Raw genomic sequence first — 19,468 nt, forward strand, 5'->3', positions numbered from 1 at the left:
AACAGGTACTACCACCCCGGGTCAGAGTGGACCTGGGAGCAATGGTAATTAAAGGGTGGCTCCACACTCCACAAAGCCCGCAAGCTGGGGCCTCACCACTGGATATAGTTTAAGGTTATATCCAGGACCATAGTGATATGTGACCAAAAGGAGAAAGAAGAAACCCTAGTAGAAGTTCGTGTTCCCAATGATGCTGGTCTAAACAGAGCTGAGAGGAGAAAGATAATGAAATGCCAAGGTCTTATGTACGACATAAAAAGAAACTAGAATCTTAGGAAGATCTCCATCGTCCCAGTAATTAGTGGAGCAACTGAACTCGTGAAAAAGAATTTTCAAAACGACCTAGCAAATATACCCGGTGAACCAAGTGCAAGAGAGATACAAACAATTGCACTTAAAAGGACAGTTAAAGTCTTAAAAAGATTTCATGGTTGGAATGTCGGAGATAGCGAGTTTATGTCTGGCATCCAGTAGGATGCCCTATCCTCAACTAGAACAAAATAAGAATTTTTTTTTTTTAAATCGTACTAGCTGTCTCTACTTGACGTAGCCCAGGAGTAATTTTCTTTTCTTTTATTTTCCTTCTAATCTTTTCACATACCAAAACAATTATTTAAATTGCAAATCTGAAATTTATAAGCAATAAGATTTAATGCCTACTAAAGAGAATTTTAAAATAAGTTTAGGTTCGAGATGTTTCCCATTTTAAGAATGACATTTTGTCTGCTTGACCATTTTTTAAAATTTATTATTTTCAATTTCTGAAGGTAACTATCAAAAGAATGTGTGCGTGTTTTCCCGTTTCTATAATCTTATACACCTACTAGTATGGTTTCTGTTTTTACTTCTACAATCCAATCAGTACCCATGTGGATTACCAAAGTCAAACGGGTTATAGTTAACATTTTCTCCATGCAACAAAAATCTAATCAGATGTTATTCCAAGCAAGTAAAAGCAAATTTCTATGAATGAACATAAATGACTTTTGATTTGCTCGCACCTGTTGTTGGCATTGGGATGCACACTCACACACTCGCCTATAATAGGTATTCTCTTTCAATATTACATAATCCTCAAAAGGGTTGATATGCAATTAAAGTTACAGGGATTAATGATCAGTGCGGGCAATACTCAAAATACAATTGTGAATTACTTACGACTTCTACCCAGTCATGGATGACGGAACAAGAATATGCTACCCCTCATCCCGTGGATTAAATAAAGAATAGCTCCATTTTAATGGAGCTATTTAATGGTGAATGCTCTGACGAACTGCAAGCACTTGTACCTCCTCGACGTGACTACTCCCGACAAACCTGACAAGCAACTAAGTCCCACCCCTTTACAGTAGAGATCCCTAGGTGTCAAAAAGCCTTTTACTCCAATAGTTTTTTCCCCAGAACTCTAAGTCTTTGGAACTCCCTTCCGGGATACTGCTTTCCCAACTGTACTGATATGCAGAAGTTCAAGTATAATGTGAACAAACATCTTTCTACTTCTCTCCCTTCATAATGCCCGCGCAAATTATGTCCCGATAGTAGCCCCCTACTTCAAAGTGGCACTTGCCTTATTTGGAGTGAAAATTGAATTAAAAAAAAAAAAAAAAAAAATTTTTAATTTGAAATTCAGTGCAGATTCCTGAGTTCAACAGAAAGATTCCCGATACATCTGAAGAAGGTGTATCTCGGGAAGATACACCTGAAGAAGGTCAGAAGTTACACCGACCGAAACATTGTCACAATAACACTCAAAATGAGAACAGTAATCCAAAGAAATCAAATAAGATGAATAATCAATCCTTATCTCAAAGATTCAGAAATATGAACGACGATGCTCAAATCCAGTTTCAGGCTAAAAGTAATTTTGCATGAATCAGCATGGTACCATTTTTGATTCGCTTCTCTTATTGGCATTTTGGTTTTTAATTTTTTCTTGCAAAAAGGACCACATGAAGGTTGCTAACATCCATAATGATGCAACTAATAGAATTAAAATGTCAGATGCTGGGTGGCTGGCCCATGTTAATGCACTTTAACACTTACCGATAGACAGAAAAAAAAATTTTGAAACGAAAGAAAGGAAGACGAATTCGTTTGTTTGAATAGCAAGAAATAATCTGAGATTCAGTTATTGGAGTTTCCGCTAGAACTGTTGCCCTTTTCAATTTTGCATAATCTCACATTTCACTTTAAAATGGCTACACCCGTCCGCACTTTCCCAATTTCAAACATTACAGCATATTATGACTCAAAGCTGACCCTACCCAGTCTGTATGCGATTTACAGTTGAATATCTGGTTATCAATGTACGTAATAGTCACAGTAGTATGTAGACTAGGGAGAGGGTAGAGGGGCAGTCGCCTTAGACATTCAAATTGTGGCGGCATCCATTCATATTTAAAGCATGGATCTTTCCACTTCCCTAAAAAGTATCTCATTCCCAACACAATTCTCTACTCATACAAGAGCCAAATACGTTCTATGATGGCGCACTGTTGCCATATCTGAGGACGAGCTGCTAAGAGTAGTATTTCCTACCTTGACAACATACAAAACCAGATTTGCTTTGGGCAAAGCTCTCTTCTCCTCTCTACTTCCTCTTTCTCATAGAATAGACGTAGTGATTCTATCTCTGTTCTACGTTATTTCCATGGCAGGTGCGCGACTGAGCTTCAATCTCTGCTCCCACCGTAAATCATTCACAGCAGAAACTCGTCTAGCTACGACCACTGTCAAAAATTTCCCTTATTGTCTACCTGTGCCTAAAACTAATAAAAAAAAATTCGATGAGTGAAGTTTCTTTCCTAGAACTATTCATCTGTTGAACACAATATTGCAGGGCTGCTTCCCAGCTGACTTTAAGATAGCTATTTTCAAGTCTAATGTAAACAAGTCTTTGTTGAGCCGTCCTCTTAAATAATCTAACACTACCCAAGTTCCACGATTATCGATCACCATGGTGTTGTCTCACTGACCTCCTGAGACTTATTAACCTTTATCGTCAAGTGGTTGATAAGCGATGACCCCCACTCTTCATAAAAAAGAAATCTCTCTTTCTCATATTTTTCAGTACTAGAACTTATACTCTTAAACATTGGATGAGTATAATTTTATTGAGAATGACAATAAATAGATTTTGGTTGGGGACAGGTAGTGTACTGTACTTTCAAAGGGACTTCTTCTCGGCAAGACATTCTTTTTTTTTATTTCCGCTAAACAGAAAACAGAAATAAAAAAGAATCAGCTTTATTCTTATTTTATTTTATTTTATTTCTATTTTATTTTTATTTTATTTCTATTTTATCTTTATTTTATTTTATTTTATTTTATCTTATTTTATTTTATTTTATTTTATTTTTATTTTATCTTTATTTTATTTTATTTTATCTTATTTTATTTTATTTTATTTTATTTTATTTCTATTTTATCTTTATTTTATTTTATTTTATTTTTATTTTATTTCTATTTTATTTTTATTTTATTTCTATTTTATCTTTATTTTATTTTATTTTATTTCTATTTTATCTTTATTTTATTTTATTTTATTTTATTTTATTTTTATTTTATCTTTATTTTATTTTATTTTATCTTATTTTATTTTATTTTATTTTATTTTATTTTATTTCTATTTTATCTTTATTTTATTTTATTTTATCTTTATTTTATTTCTATTTTATTTTTATTTTATTTCTATTTTATCTTTATTTTATTTTATTTTATTTTATCTTATTTTATTTTATTTTATTTTATTTTATTTTTATTTTATCTTTATTTTATCTTTATTTTATCTTATTTTATTTTATCTTATTTTATTTTATTTTATTTCTATTTTATCTTTATTTTATTTTATTTTATCTTATTTTATTTTATTTTATTTTATTTTATTTCTATTTTATCTTTATTTTATTTTATTTTATCTTATTTTATTTTATTTTAATTTAATTTTATTTTATTTTAATTTATTTTATTTTATTTTATTTTATTTTATTTTAATTTTATTTTATTTCTATTTTATTTTATTTTGTTTTATTTTATTTTATCTTATTTTATTTTATTTTAATTTAATTTTATTTTAATTTAATTTTATTTTATTTTAATTTATTTTATTTTATTTTCTTTTTATTTTCTTTTTATTTTATTTTATTTTATTTTGTTTTATGAAAATCACTCTAAACAAAATATGGAGCCATTTGATGCAAGGAACTAAAAACTAAATATTACTTCAAGGTGAAAAAGTTGCCAACGATAAGTGTTAGAAGGAATAGATTCTGACTCAGAAAACAGCCATTCTTCCCCCTTTGTCAGAAACATTGTTCATGGAATGTGGGGACTAAAAGACAAAGTAAGGAAAGTGAGAATGACAAGGAAACTCTAGATCCACTTTCTACTCTCTTAAAAGTTCGCTTGGTCAAAAGTTATTTGTTGAATTTTTTTTTTCATCCCCTCCTCCTTCCTTTGTTAACAATGTTGCACAATCACTGATAAGTTAAACAAAACTTGGCTGCATATCAACCATTAAGAAAAGAAAATCTGTTTCCGTGCAGACGACCGGGGTTTGTTTTACTACAATTTTCAGTGAGAAAGTTCTTTTTTTTTCACCTTTTGTTTAGTAAATGTCTTTTTACAATGTTTCCGTCAGATCAAAAAAGTTAAGCAACATTGAGCCTGATCAATACTAAAATGAGTGACCATTTAGAAATTCCAGGTACTGCATATTCTCTCCACTTATTTCAGCATTGTTTCCAGTCCGTCTTGGTTCTCCTCTTGCCACTGGACCCAAGCTGTGCCAATTCAGATGTGTGGTTTGGGATTGCACAACCTTTGCCTCATAATTACACTTGCAGCTACCCTTGCAGGGGTGTCCATTGTCTCTTGAGACTGAACGGAGGCATTGCTGCAAAAAGGTCATATTTAACATAACCTTCGTCCTTTTACTGTGGCCAGGAGGTCTTTGCAGCCATGCATAGTTTACGACATAATCACGTTGACACACCGGTTCTCATCAGATCACCGAAGTTAAGCTACGTTGAGCCTGACTAGTACCAGATGGGTGACTGTTTAGGAATTCTAGGCACTGTATGTGCTTTCTATTTATCTTGGCATTGTTTCCAGTCATCCTGAACTTCTACATGACACTGGTATTCAATAATGTCGACTCAAGAGAGGTGTGGTTGGAGATTGCGCAACTCTCTTTTTTTTTCTTTTTTTTTTTACACAGTGGTCACCACTTATCAAGGCCCGGAAGCCACTCGGGGATAAGGGTTATTGCAAGTACATTACTTTAGTGTGGAGATTTGATGAAGTGTTTACTTAAGGGGGCGGTTCATTAGGAATTTGTTAACGTTGGACTTGAACACATCCAAGTTGTAGTCAGGTGGGAAGCAGGCAGACGGAACAGAATTCCACAGGCGTGCAGTTCTAAGAAAGAAGCTTTGTTCATGGAATCTACGTTTTGATTTAGGCACAGATAAAGAGTGGTGGAAATTTTTCACAGTGGATTCAGCTAGATGGGTGTTTTTCGTGAAAGATTGGCGAGGGGGGACCAGAGATTGGAGTTCAGACGAGCACCTGCCATGGAAATAATGATAAAACAAGGACAGGCTCGCAACGTCTCTTCTGTGGAAGAGAGGTTGCAGGGTAGAGAAAAGGGCACCCCCCCACTAAGCCACGAAGTCTATTTTATACTCTGTTATGGCAGGATAGGCTGTTTTTAGCAGCTCCTGCCCAGATATGGCAGCAGTATTCCATCCTTGGACGTACTTGGTTTTTATATAGATAGAGAATTACATCAGTAGTGAGATATCTTCTGGAGCGGTAGAAGGATCCCACCATCTTTCCAGCGACCCTGGCAACAGACTTGCCACAAAAATTTCATGTGCAGACACCCTTACAGTGGGTATCCATAGTCTGTCAAGACTGAAGGAAGCTACCATAGTTTACTGTCTGGTGCACCACTTACTTGTTTGTCGCAAGATATGAGGTTCCTTCAAAAAGTTTCCAGACTTTTTTGTACACGACTTTAAAAATTGTTGTAAATTTTTTAAAATTTAGTATTTTATTGCTATACATCTTATGAGATGATTGACCAATTTTCATGATTTCAGGTTCAAATGAACAGCTACAGCAGAAACTGGAATACACCCTACTAAAGCCTGATTGACACATGTGTGGAATTTAAAAAATGTGAGGACAATTTAGAAGAATACTATTCAATAAAATTGTTTTACACTTTGAAAAAATGCCACAGAAATGTATGGAATGCTCCAGACTGCTTTTGGACTAGCTTGCATGAATCGAGCATCAGTTTTTGAGTGACATAAGACATCCAAGGAAGGCAGGGAGTCTGTGAAGGATGATGAGAATTGTGAGAGAAGTAAAGAAGTCAGAACACCATAGTTGATTGGCCAAATAAAGAATTTCATGGATAGGAACCGTCGTGTGTTTATAGAGACAATAAGTGCACAGGTTGATGCCAGTGTGGGAACTGTACAAAATTATTTGCAAGTAAGCGAAGATGAGGAAATTTTTGCGAAGTTTGTCTCAAGGGTGCTCAGAGAAGATCACAGGCTATTTAATCAAGATAGGCATCAAGACCGTTCCTCACCCTCCCTATAGTCTAGACCTTGCTCCCTGTGACTTTTGGCTATTCCCTAAGCTCAAGAAAAACCTCAGAAGCTGTCGTTATGAGACAATTGAGGAGATGTAATAGGCTGTGATGAGGGCTATTGATATGCTCACAAAAGATGACTTTCATGGGGCCTTCCATAAGTTGTTGGAATGGTACAACAAGTGCATTGCAGCCGGAGGAGATTACTTCAAAAGGGACTAGAGTTTCATGTATGTACTATCAATAAAAGTGCGCATATGAAAAATCTGGAAACTTATTGAAGACATCACGTATACTAAAACCCTTTTCAAGTCAAACCAACCTCAAAACATTGTGCCCTTTCTTTTAACTACTTTGCTTGCACCACCATTCTTAAAAAAAAAAAATTATTCTTTATTTTTTAAATGATTTAAAATTTTTGTTTCCAAATCCTGCTGCCAAATTGTCTCCTTCCTCGGAATATTCTGAGATTAAAAGCATTAAGGGATTTATCTCGGAGAAAGAATTCTGTTAAGCTGGAACGACTTAAGACAATTCTGCTGACCAGATTAAACCAAACCAAAAAAGATTTCCATTCAATAAAAGGATTTTTTTTTATTTTACTGTTCAGTTTTATTGATGTGTACAAGCATATGTATCTAACACATAAAGTTATCTCCTGAGGTTTTAAAAGTTGGACCTAAATAATATTTAAGCTGTCATATCAAAATTTGAATCGCCAATTTTCATATATTATTGTCGTACCATGTTATTGACACAATAACAACATACTTCACTACAATTTACTTAAAAAATAATGTAGTTCAATGTATGCATCTGAAGGTTGGACGTAAATAGCATTTAAATTGACATATCAAACTTTAGTTATTAATAGTGACTTTTCATTTGCTATTGTTGTGCTATGTTATTGGCATTATAATTCAATTCAATTTATTTGGGAAAAAATAAAACAAGCATGTTTCAGTTGCCATACAGAAAAATTTACACAGAAGAGGATACAATAGTTCAACACCTGCCCAAATTCGTCTTGAATTCCTGCGTTTTGACTTCTCTTTAAAATTGTTGGTGCATTTATTATCTCTCTTAGAATTCTATTCTAAGGTTCAGGGATCCTGATTTAGTAGACTGCCCTCCTTCATCCTCCAATTCAATCGAAATCAGCAATGAAATAATTTCTTGTGTTGTTCGCACATACCTCTTTCTGGTTCAGAAATGAATAATAACGTAATTTACAAGAGGTTATTTAAAGCATTATGTAGTTCTGTCCAGTCAGTAGAATTAAAACTTTTTTCCATTATGACTGAAAAATGAAAATCACCTAAAGAAAATAACTTGCATTTTAAATTGAAGAATATAGAGTTGTCTCCCTTGCAACTAAAATAATGTTATTTCTTTTTCTGTATAAGTTTAAAAATATGCAAACAAATATAAATTAAAAATTAAAACAACTTAGCTGCATCTATCTTGTTTTTTTTTTAATCTAAAATATTACTAATACTACTTGCTTCTGTTCCAAATATGCATATTAAACACTTTTGAATTATTTGTTTGAAAAACTGTATTGTTTGCTTTTCAATCAAATTTTACATATTATGGATAAAGATTTGCTCAAGTGTTAAACTATATGGCAATTTAAAGATGATTACAACACGAGAACATACATATATATATATATATACATATGTATATATATATATATATATACATATGTATATATATATATATATATTATATATATATATACATACATATATATATATATATACATATATATATACATATTTATATGCATACATATATATATATATACATATATATATATACATATTTATATGCATACATATATATATATACATATATATATATATACATATATATATATATACATATTTATATGCATACATATATATATATACATATATATATATATATACATATTTATATGCATACATATATATATATACATATTTATATATATACATATATATATTTATATATATATATACATATATATATTAATATATATATATATACATATATATACATATATATATACATATATATATATATATATATATATATATATATATATATATATATATATATATATATATATATATATATATATATATATATATATATATATATAAGCTCTATCTCCTATTTGGTTTTAGCGAGCTTTTACATCTGATTGAGATTACATTATAAATATTAATTCTTTAATGTTTATAATTTACTTTAGTTTTGCCATCTTGGATCAATTTGGTAAACTTAACTGTAATTCTTATTTTATTATATATATATATATATATATATATATATATATATATATATATATATATATATATATTTATTTATTTTATTATTTAACATGCTATACTAAAAATTATGGAAATTCTGAGCTAAGTATGACGTGGGTACTATATAAATAATAGTGATAGGACGATTCCAATACAATTACCGATTCTTTTCTATATTCTCAATTCCAATGCAGTTGCTGATTTCGGTTCTGATTCGAAAGTCGCCTTAAAATAGAATTTTTTTTTTTTCTTTTTAATTTTTAGCAGAGTTGGATGGATGCAGTGAAGAGCCGTCATCTATTTTTAAATGTAAACATTTTTTTTTTAATGTAATAAACTGTTTCATTGTCAGATTTGTACCAGAAATAATAATAAAAAAAAAATTACGTTTCAAACAAAGAAAAGAAAAAAATCAGTTAAAGAATTGTTTTTGAAGTCGGAAATTAATCTAAAATTATCCCGATTCCGATACCCCAAAAAGTTCTGGTTTTCAAATTACGATTAATCATCCCAACTGAAATATATAACGACTTATTTTTATTCAAATTTCAGAGAAATCACCAAGAATTCAAAGGTGATCACAAGCAAAAGAACTGATGAACACTGTGCGGACTTCTGTTACTCATATTCCAGGGAACACAACCTGTTTTTACTAGTAAGAGATCATTGGTAATAGCTTAGATGAGAACTTCCAGTGTATAAACTATAACAAGAAATACATGCATATATGATGCTGTAGCAATTGTATGCAAGATCTGTTTTGGTTGTATGTGCACACGATATCTGGCATTATGTTGTGCGACAAACCTTGAACTTATGTAACTGAATAGGCAAGAGTATACTTTGGCGTATACTCAACTTTAAAATTGGCGCTCAAAGAACCTGGTGCCAAACATGGTGCAATTCTCAATAAGATGTCATAACCTTTTCTCATTCTTCACCAGAAGACGAGATAGAAATCCAGAATACCACATTCTGTTTTTAGCAAAAGCTGCCGAACAACTCTTTTTTTTTATTGCATTGTTTTCTTTGAATAGATTTGATTTATAACTTAATCGAGATGTTGTTTTTCATGGAAGATGGTGATTTTTTTTTTTTTTTTGATATGCAATTCCAATTAGATTCGTCCAAACCCAGTCAACTCTACCAAATAGTTGTCTTATTTCGGTCAATATAACCTACGACCTTCTTCAGGTGTATCTTGTCCGCAAGCGCAGTGGTTAGAGTACTTGGAAAAATCAATTGTAAAACGTGATATTCTTCTGAAGGTTGAAGGTTCAATCCTCAGTGTGGACGACCAAAAAATACAATTGCAAATTACTTAGAACCTCTATCCAGTCATGGCTGATGAAACAAGAGCATGCTACCCCCGTGAAGTAAATAAAGGGTTCCGCTCGAAATTCCGTCCAAATTCCCGAGTTTGACAGAAACATTTCTAAGTTCGACAAGATACACCTAAAGAAGGTCAGAGGTTATATCAACTGAAACGTTGTGAAAATCACGCTCAAGATGAGAACAGTAGTCAAAATGAATCCAAATAATACAAATAACATATCCTTATCTCAAAAATTCAGAAACTTTGCATCTTTCCTCTTTAGAAATGATTTATTTCAAAGTATAAGAATTCAACTTAACTCTTTTGGTATCATTGCATCCGAAATACAACTGCCTAAGACGGTAATCCTCTTAAATATCATGCATGCATTTGACTATATTAAAAAGGAGAAACCTTTATATATTCTTATTAATTTTATCTTGTTTTATCTCTAAAAATATTATTCAGACGTCTTTGCAGTAACTTGATTCTCCCTGTATGTCATGACACAAAAAGTGTAAAGGTCACTTGAGCTAAGCAGTTTTGTTTTACTTATGGCTAAAAATGGACACCAAACCATGCATGAACACATTTTTTTTAATCATGGCTCAGAAATTGGAATGATGACTACATATATTGATGCTATAATAAGATTTTGATCTTCGTGTTATATATTGGTAATCATTATTGGCATATTTGGCGCCTGGGCAATATTATATACTAGCAAAACCCGTGGAAATTTCACGGAATAAGAAATATATTTAATCAACATAGACACATTTTTTTTAATCATGGCTCAGAAACTAGAATAATAACTAATATATTGATGCTACAGTAAGATTTTGCATTTAAAAAAAAAATTTTTGGATTACCTTTTCACCCCAAACAAGGCACATTGCCAATTTGATGTAGGGGCTACTATCAGGGACATAAGTTGCAAGGGTACTATGTAGAGAGTTGAGCAGTAAGATGTCTGTTCACATTACACTTGAAATTCTGCATGTCAGTACAGTTGGGGAAGCAAGAACCCGGAAGAGAATTCCAAAGTCTAGCAGTTCTGGAGAAGAAGCTATTAGAGTAGAAGGCCTTTCTACATCTAGGGATCTCTACTGTGTAGGGGTGGAACTTGTCGAGAGTATTTTCGTCGAAGGGGCATAAGGACTTGTAGTCCGTCAGAGCATCCACCATTAAAATACTTGTAAAACAGGCGGAGGGATGCAACATTTTTTTTTAAACTTGGAAAAAAAAATGCCACAGAAATGTATGGAATGCTTCAGACTGCTTTTGGACCATCTTGCATGAATCGAGCATCAGTTTTTGAGTGGCATAAAAGATTCAAGAAATGCAGGGAGTCTGCAAGGGATGATGCAAGTTAAGAGTAATGAAGTCAGAACACCATAGTTGATTGGCCAAATAAAGAATTTCATAGATAAGGACTGTCGTGTGCCTATAGAGACAGTAAGTGCACAGTTTGATGTCAGTGTGGGAACTGTACACACAATTATTCGCACGGAACTGAAGATGCAGAAGATTTGCGTAAAGTTTGTCTCAAGGATGCTCAGAGAAGATCAGAAAGAAAGACGTTGTTATGACAGCAAAGAGATGGTCGAGTTGATCAATTCAGATCCCACAGTTCTTGGTGCTCTGGTTACTTGCGATGAAAGCTGGATCTACTGCTATTACCCAGAGATCAAGAGAGAGTTCCCAGAGGAAGCATGTTGGCTCTTCCAGAGTAAATCGACCCATAAACTTATGATGTTCCCTTTTTTTGACAGTACAGACATGATCTATGTACTGGGTTCCCACTGGACGGTCAGTGTTGAGGTTTTAAGGGAGTTCAGGATGAGATTCCGTCAGAAGAGGCCAGCCCTCTTCAAATTTGGTCAGTGGCATTTCCACCAGGACAATGCACCAGTCCACAATTCCATCTTTGTCACAGACTATTTGACCAAGATGGGCATCACCCTCCCTATAGTTCAGATCTTGCTTCCTGTGACTTTTGGTTATTCCCTAAGCTCAAGAAAACCCTTAGAGGTTGTCGTTATGAGAGAATTGCGGAGATGAAAGAGGCTGTGACAAGGGTAATTGACACACTCACACAAAGAGAACTTCTGTGAGGCATTTCAGAATTTGTTGGAAATGGAATACGTACATCAAATCTGTTGCCAAGGCCGCTGGAAAAATAGTGGGATCCTTCTATCGATCCAGTAGATATCTCACTGCTGATGCAATTCTCTATCTATATAAGAGCCAGATACGTCCAAGGATGGAGTACTGTTGCCACATATGGGCAGGAGCTGCTAGAAAAGACTTGTCCTGCCTTGATAGGGTTCAAAATAGACTTCGTGGCCTGGTGGGAGATGTCCTTTTCTCTTCGCTGCAACCTCTGTCTCACAAAAGAGATGTTGCGAGTTTGTCTCTGCTTTATCGTTATTTTCATGGAAAGTGTTCAACTGAGCTTCAATCTATGGTCCCCCCTCTCCAAACTTTCACAAGAAACACTAGACTAGCTGAAAACATTATCAATAATTTTCCCCACTCTTTATCTGTGCCTAAACCTAAACATAGATTCCATGAACAAAGCTTCTTTCTTAGAACTGCACGCCTGTGGAATTGTCTTCCGTTTTCCTGCTTTCCAGCTTTCTATAATATGGTTGTCTTCAAGTCCAACGTGAACAAGTTTCTGATGAGCCGTTCCACCTAAGTTAACAAATTTACCAAACTTCCATTACTATCGATTACTATATTGTCCTTTTGACTACTCTACACTCTTTAACCCTCTTTAACCCTTATCCTAGGTCTTGATAAGTGGTGACGTACTATGTAAAAAAAAACAAAAAAACAAAAACAGTACAACAAGTGCATTGCAGCCGGAGGAAATTACTTCAAAGAGGACTAAAGTTTCATGTGCGTACTATCAATTAAGTGCCCATACAAAAAAGTCTGGAAATTTATTGAAGGCAACTTGTATCTGTTTTTGTTTTTTTAATTATGGATTTAATTGTGAAAAAAGTCGTAAAATTTAGAATAAGAATTTTTTGTTTGGTTAAACTATTCGAAAGTGACACTGAAGTTTTTTGGGTTTTTTTTCCATAGGATCAGTTATAAAAAGTACAGACCTGATTATATTCATTCAGAATAATATGTTCTGAAAAGGATTACTTGTACAAAATGTTAAACTGTAAATGTCAACGAACCATAAGTGAAGTTACAAAAAGTCGATCTTGTTAAGTTCAAATTATCCGATTTTTTGCTGTTGGATGACGCCATTTTGTTTTGTTCTATTTTCAGTAATCGTGGAAATTTGGTAGAATTTTATGATTTAAGAGGACGACTCAGCAAGAACTTGTTTACATTAGAATTGAATACGACCATGTTATAGTAAGCCAGAAAAAAGGCTCGCAGTATTTAGTTTTACAAATGGGTAGTTCTAGGAAAGAAATTTTGACCATGGAATTTCATTCGGTTTTAGGCAAAAACAGAAAGTAAGGAAAATTGTTGACAGTGGTTGCAGCTAGATGAGTGTTTGCTGTGAATGTTTTACAGAGAGGAGTCATGGATTGAATCTCAGTTTAGCATCTTCCATGAAAATAATGATAGAGTAGAGACAGCATCATTTCTCCTGCAAGAAAGTGGAAGTAAGGACAACACGAACTAGATTTCAAAGTCGGTTTTGTATCCTGTCAAGTCAGGAAAGGGTATTCTGAGAAACTCCTCCCTAGATATGGCAACGATACCTGACGTATCCCTCTTACACATTACAACATTAATCAGAAGTGACATTTCCAGGGCATTGATCGTCAAGCACAAATATCAGTTGACGTCATACTGTAAAAAAAAAACAATGACGGAATTTGATGAACAACATACCACAAATGGGACTAATAATATTAAAACGATGAGTTGCAGATTTCTGTATTTAATTGTTTTGTATTTATTTTCTTATAGTCTGATTCTCACAATTGTTTATTCATGAACATACGTAGATACTTTCAGATATATATATATATATATATATATATATATATATATATATATATATATATATATATATATATATATATATATTATTCCAGGTTAATATTGATCAAAGGTGAAAACATCCAATGAGTTTGAAGAGGTTTATACAAGAATGTTCAATACCAAAGTAGAGTAAGATATATTTTTATTTATGTTTTAGATAAATATTTAGGTATCGCTACACAGTCATGAATATGTTTCGGTTATAAATAACTAGAGGCATTATCGAGCGATGTTTTTAGAAAAGCTAAATTCTCAAAGTATATATATCATGCTATTCAATGAAATAGGAGTAAGACGTAACGTATTTCATAAAAAATACGAATAAAATATGTTAAAGTGATAATTAAATACATCTTCTAGTTTCGGAATGTTGAATAATTATATATATATATATATATATATATATATTGGAAGTTTTTCAACTTTTAAAACTATATATAAAAAATAGTTTCTCGTTGGAAAACCCTTTTGCTTGAAAGAGATTGCATCGGTTGAAATCTTGTAAAAAATCTTAAATAATTTACAACTGTGTTCTTAGTATTGCCTGTACTAAGGATTGAACCTTCAACCTCCAGAAGAGTGTCCCTTAAAACTGAATTCAACTTAGTAGTTTATCTGTTATGCCATGGATCCTTGCAAATTACTTAAGAATTTTTCCATGGTCATGGCTGACGGGACGAACGTATTCTGCCTTCATGGATTAATAAAGAGTTCTGTTCGAAATTCCATAAAGATTCCTGAGTTTGACAAGACATACCTGAAGAAGGTCGGAGGTTACATTGACCGAAACGATGGAAACAGTAGTCCGAATAATTCAAATGATACAAAGAACATTTTATTGCATCAACGACATGAGATTATTTTCAGCTGCTGACATAGTGATTCTATTTTTGTTGGTTGGAAATAGCATTTTTATCGCTCAACATGGAAATTGAACGGACGTACCTTAAGAATGTACATTCTCGTCTTTTTTTAAAACTTTTTTTTTAACGATGCTGCTTTGTAACATTTTTTAATGAAGTTAACATCTGCATCTTTTGTGTCGTTTGAAAGAAAAGAAAAGAAAACAAACCATCCTTTGAAGAGGAAACTACATTTGCAATTTCATTTGCTTAATGACGCCTAGTAATTGCTTCTTTAATCATCACTTGGTGTAATTAACACCATTACCTATTATTGCTACTGGTGGTGGTTGTAGTAGTAGTTTTAACGCAATTAATGTGGCATAATTGACATAATCACTACGAAATTGTCATGCCAGGTTCGAATCCAAGCAAATATATTTTCCAATTGTATATCTATTAGGGATGGGACGATTCCAGTATTTTTACCGATTCCGATACAATTACCGATTCCGTATTAAATTCCCAATTCCGATACACTTACTGATTCCGATTCTTTCTAAATCTTTACATATTTAACTATAAAGTTTAATGATTACCGTAAAAAACACATATTTAACTATAAAGTTTAATGATTACCGTAAAAACACGTTAAATGTGGAGATATCTTTTTAAACGTAAGGATACACTTGTTTTACTAATAGGTTAAAATCAATAGATTTTCATTATTTTAGTATTACTTATAAGTAGTAGAATATTTTTCTTTAAAGAAAATCAAATAAAAAAAAGCCAATTAAAAGAATCGCGATTCTAATTTCGATTAATCGACCCAACACTAATATTTATATTGGCAAAGGCATGAAAACACAACTTCCTCAAGCTATAGGTAAAACAGCAATTTATGTATAAAGTGATCCATCCACCCTTCCTGTAATGCAACCATATTCGATACAAATGCTTGACTTGCCCACCAATGTTCAGTCATGAATGTGCAACAGTCTTTTTGTATTGATATTCCATGATAAGCAAGCTGGGAAAATAGTCTATCCCTCTTCTGAAGACTCTCCATCTTGATAATATTTGTAGAAGCTTTTATGAAATGCAGACTTTTCTTTTTTTTTAGTTACACAAGATGCTAATAGCTTCTAATCTTGTATGTTTCTTCTGCTTTCTAGCCCAGTTTAACAATGTTAAACCAGTAGTGACAAAGTATATATATATATATATATATATATATATATATATACTTTGTCAATATTGGAATCGTCCCACTACTAATATATATATATATATATATATATATATATATATATATATATATATATATATATATATATATATATATATATATATTAGTGATGGGACGATTCCAATATTTTTCCCGATTCCGATACAATCATCGATTCTGATAAAATTTCTGATTCCGATTCTTTAAAAATCTCTAAATATTTAACTAATTAATATAATGTAGTTATTTTTCATGTATATCGTAAAATCACATGTTAATTGTGTGGATATTTTCTCAAACTTAAAAATACATTTGTGACGGATAATCTATCGATTTTAGTTTTTACTTATAAATTTTAAATATTTATAATTTTATCGCTACTACCAGCAGTGAAAGATTTTGCCTTAAACAAAATTAAATTGAAAGGACAATTAAAAGAATCCTTCTTGCTATTGGAAAATAAGCAAAAAATTTTCTGATTCTGATACCGATTCTGATACTTCCAAAAGTACCGATTTTACCAATTCTGATTAATGGTCCCAACACTAATATATATATATATATATATATATATATATATATATATATATATATATATATATATATATATATATATATTAGCAATTTATGTTCAAATAGTTTTCAAAGGGTTGATATACCATAAAACAGATAAAGTAAGCCAATCAAGGAATCGTTTACAATAGGTATTGAATTTCAACATCCCTTATTATATCCTTTAATCCTCACATTCTATAGACAAATGAATAAGAAAGGGGGAAAGAATTGCTGTTTTCTGGGTTAAAATCTGCTCGTCTCACACTTATGATTGGCTAGTCTTTGACCTTGAAATACTATTTTTTTTAACTCCTTACATCAAATGGCTTCATATCTTGTCTGGAGCGATTTCCATAAAAGAAAAAAATTATGACTGGGTTTAAATCTCCTGATCAACATTAATTCTCACTTCGTAAACTGATGATTGCATAAGCATGGAACACTATTATCTGTAAGCATAAAATTAATTGTTAAGATGTATTTGAAAAATATTATAGTTATAAAGCCCCTTTAAGAAATCTAAATTGTGCCCTATACAGAGAATTTAGAAAATAATTGTCAACTTTTTCGTGATGTGATATTCTGACATCCTGTTGTGGAATACGCTCTCTGACTGAGTGAATGCCCGCCCACATGGCATTTACAAGTACTTAATTTCCTTCAATGCTTGTGTTAATTGCTGATGGTCCAGAGGAAAGATTCTAGCCTACAAAATCAAGTGACTCTATTACTGAGTTTTAACAGCCAAACCAACAGTAAATATTATTTCATACAATGATGATTGCGTAAGCATAAATACTAATGTCTGTCAGTATAAAATAATTGAAATATATATGTGTATATCTCTACTATTATATAAGAGGAACTTTGTGTGTGTGTAAGTTTGATCTCTATGAACTCGAAAACGGCTGGGCTGATTTATATGAAATTTCACACAAAGGTACTTTATATGTCTGGAAGTGTTCTTAAATAGATTTTGTATTGGAATGTCTTTGATAAGTGTCGATAAGTGAAATAATCTGATGAAAGGAAGGACAGGCGATTTTAACCAAAGTTAGCATCTTACACAAGTGCATTTGAGAAGTTTTATTTCCTCACAAGCTAAAAGGTCAGACACAGGCTACAGGGGTATTAGGTGGGGAGTTGGGCAGCAAGATGTCGGTTCACGTTACACTTGAACTTCTGCATGTCAGTACAGTTGGGGAAGCAGGAACCTGGCAGGGAGTTCCAAAGTCTAGCGGTTCTGGAGAAGAAACTACTGGAGTAGAAGGCTCTCTTACATCTAGGGATCTCAACTGTGAAGGGGTGGGATTGTACTGCTTGTCGGGTTTGTCAGAGATATTTACGTAGAGGGGGTACAAGTGCTTGCAGCTCGTCGGAACATACACCGTTAAAGTACTTGTAGAACAGGCAGAGGGATGCTTACATTGTGTCGATGGTACAGAGGTTGAAGCTTGGATGATAGTTCAGGACCTATTAGATTGGCGACTCTCTTTTGAACCTTGTCTAGAAGTGAGAGACTAGTAGCAGATGCACCGGCCCCAAATATGACAACAATACTCCATACATGGGCGAATGGTGGCCTTATAGAGGTACAAGATACTTTCAGGGGTTAGTAGCTTTCTAGCACGGTAAAGAGAACCTACCTTTTTCGCAACTGTCCTGGCAATGCTCTCAATGTAATTTTTCCAACTCATGTTTCCTGTGAACGTTAGGCCAAGGAGTTTAAAAGATGTGCTTTCAGATAAAGAGTCTTTGGCCATTGCTATTGGTGGTAGAGAAGGTTTCTTGTAGTTATTGAAGGAAACAAGTTTAGTCTTGGCAGCATTGAATGTGACCATCCATTTTTGTCCCTATTTCACTACAGATTGGATGTCGTCCTCTAGTGTTTCTGCCATTTCTTTAGATATGTGAATATGTTTTTATTACCGTTTGTAATCTGCTTGGTTACAAATGTTTCGATTACCGAATCGTGTTAACGATCCGATAATTTCATCAGACTTTATAGAATAATAATAAACTGTAATAAATATTTATTTCTGTGAAGTCTCGTGCAATTATCGTATCGTAAACACGGGTAACCAAGCAGATTAAAAACGGTAATAAACACACACACACACACACACACACACACACACACACACACACACACACACACACACATATATATATAACGGGAAAAGGGTTGATATGTCAGAAAAGCAGCAAGCCTATCCTCTATGTTGATTAGTTGATTATTCTAAGGTCATTATTTCCATAAATAATGACGTGCATATTTTGAATTCTTATTGTCAAACATGACATGTTTCTCGCGATCAACTTGTTTTCAAAACATATTCACATGATTAAAGACTCCTCGTGTACTGGCAGCTGTCGGATGTTTGTTACCATCGTTGTGTGTTTTGGCTTTTTTTTTTCAAATTAAATGTCAGCGGAGTAAAGTCATTTTATATTTCTACAAACCGAAGAACGTGTCTATGCCAGGTAAGTGGTTATCGTTATAGTTTCTTGGCCTTTTTGGTCAAGATCAAAGTGTAGTATCTGTTCTTCAGATGCTGCACTTCCATTTCTTGTTCTCTTTCCGTGGAGGAGAAATCC

At 32.8% G+C, this 19,468-nt stretch overlaps 1 protein-coding gene and 1 pseudogene across 1 annotated transcript in view; both read left to right on the forward strand.

The window, feature by feature from the left end:
- Positions 1-19,468, forward strand: part of LOC145284453 (uncharacterized) — a 1,345,403-nt gene that overhangs the window by 719,920 nt on the left and 606,015 nt on the right. The window lies entirely within an intron of this gene.
- LOC145285387 (U2 spliceosomal RNA) overlaps positions 19,371-19,468 on the forward strand; it is a 134-nt pseudogene continuing 36 nt past the window's right edge.

Source organism: Euprymna scolopes, chromosome 9 (assembly GCF_053919585.1).
Source record: "Euprymna scolopes isolate OS-2025 chromosome 9, ASM5391958v1, whole genome shotgun sequence".
Lineage (NCBI taxonomy): Eukaryota > Metazoa > Mollusca > Cephalopoda > Sepiida > Sepiolidae > Euprymna > Euprymna scolopes.